Source organism: Lipotes vexillifer, unplaced genomic scaffold (assembly GCF_000442215.2).
Source record: "Lipotes vexillifer unplaced genomic scaffold, Lipotes_vexillifer_v1.1 scaffold219, whole genome shotgun sequence".
NCBI lineage: Eukaryota > Metazoa > Chordata > Mammalia > Artiodactyla > Lipotidae > Lipotes > Lipotes vexillifer.
Genome location: NW_006769244.1, coordinates 1,126,806 through 1,128,869, shown reverse-complemented (window position 1 = coordinate 1,128,869; position 2,064 = coordinate 1,126,806). Strand labels below are relative to the sequence as shown.

Below are 2,064 nucleotides of genomic sequence, written 5' to 3'. Positions count from 1 at the left end.
CGTGAGCCATGGCCGCTGAGCCTGCGCGTCCGGAGCCTGTGCTCCGCAATGGGAGAGGCCACAACAGTGAGAGGCCCGCGTACCGCAAAAAAAAAAAAAAAAATCCGCCTGCCAATGCAGGGGACACGGGTTTGAGCACTGGGCTTGGTAGATCCCACATGCTACGGAGCAACTAAGCCCATGTGCCACAACTACTGAGCCTGCGCTCTAGAGCCCGCGAGCCACAACTACTGAGCCCACACACCGCAGCTACTGAAGACCGTGTGCCTAGAGTCTGTGCTCCGCAACAAGAGAAGCCACCGCAGTGAGAAGCCCCTGCTCGCCGCAACTAGAGAAAGCCCGTGCCCAGCAACGAAGACCCAATGCAGCCAAAAATAACTAAAGTAAAATAAGTTTTTTTAAAAAGATTGCATAGTTTCCAGGGAAATTATTTTTAAAAAAACTATAAAGGTTTGAACAGCAAAGGAAACAATTTACAGAGAGAAGAGTGTACCTACAAAATGGGAAGAAATATTTGAAAAACATATCTAATATATAAAATACATAATATGCTCAAACAACTGAGTAGGAAAAAAAACAACAAATAACCTGATTTTATTTTCGATGACACTTTGCTTTGCTTTAATATTTGTCTTTTTCTGCCTTTGAAGTGAGCTCTTGATTACAAAATATCAAATGACAGTCAAAAATGCCAGCCACTGGCACAGGATGGAGAAGCCCACAAGTAAGGACATATAGCAGCAGGTGGCAAGAGGTGGGAAGTGATTGAAGCAGTGGTTACAAATGTTCAGAAGAAGCTAAAACTATCCAACAGATTGTGCCCTAATGTTAGTACAGGTTAGACTAGTCACTACTTTGATGCGTGAACTCAGTATTTTTGGCTTCAGATTGTACATGGCAATACAATTTCTTCCAGTTAAGTGTTCTTGGCTTGCACCAATGACGGTAGCTGGAGGGCACCGGACCAGTCTATTAGTTTTTCAAAACGCTGTTGTAGACCTGAAAGATGTACTGGGAGACGTAAGGAGCTCTGCACTTAGTGACAGCGTGTAACTGGGGTTTCCTGGCTGGTCTACAGAGCTTGGCCAAAATCCAAATGCCATTAGTGAGCTTCATGGATTGATACAGAATGTCCTGCTCTTCCACATTTGTCTTGGCAATAGTATCAACATTGTTGTTTTGCAACTTGCTGAAAACAGTGTCAGCATTTAAATGACAACCCTTAATCTGAAACTGAAGTTCATTTTCATTGGGAATATCCTTCCATGTTGCAAGCAAGACCTGGCACTCCATTTTGCTGTCTTCTACAAAAAAGCACGTTGAGTGGGATGAGGCAGCTGAAGTAGGAGACATCAGTGTTGTTTTTCACAGCCACCTGCAGGTTGTTCAGAGGTTCTATCTTCACGAATGGGCCCAAGGTGTTGAGAGGCAGGGAGCCATCCATGCTCTGGTTTGGCATCAGTGGTGTAGGGATGGCCAGAGGACTGCTGGGGATGACACCAAACCTATTATTGTTAAACTGAATTGCAAAGTCTGTTGTCATGTGCTGCAGAGCTTTGTTGGTGAAGGTCATTTCCATATAGCTGTGCCCTTGGCGGTGAGTAAATATTCCCGAAATCTCCAAGCCTTTAGCCTTTACTGCAGGCAGCCAGACAGCCTTTGGAGCCACATATCCACCAGGCGCCATGCCTATCCTCATGGAGAGGTCAAATAGGTCATTCAGACCACTGCTGACCACAGCAGGAGTAGGTGAAGGAGCAGAGGTTGCAGGCACTGATGACGGGATGAAGGATTGTCCCACCAGACTATCTAGCCCTCCACCCAGGAGATCCATCTCTTTGAATTATAGTTTTCTCCAGATATATGCCCAGGAGAGGGATGGCTGGATCATATGGCAACTATACTTTTAGTTTTTTGAGGAACCTCTATACTGTTTTCCATAGTGGCTGCACCAATTTACATTCCCACCAACTGTAGAAGGGTTCCCTTTTCTCCACACCCTCTCCAGCATTTATTATTTGTAGACTTTTTTAATGATGGCCATTCTGACCAGTTTAAGGTGAC

At 45.1% G+C, this 2,064-nt stretch overlaps 1 pseudogene; it reads right to left on the bottom strand.

The window, feature by feature from the left end:
* Positions 1–972: 972 nt before the first annotated feature.
* LOC103072060 (AP-2 complex subunit beta pseudogene) lies at positions 973–1,834 on the bottom strand (annotated as a pseudogene).
* Between the last annotated feature and the right edge of the window lie 230 nt (positions 1,835–2,064).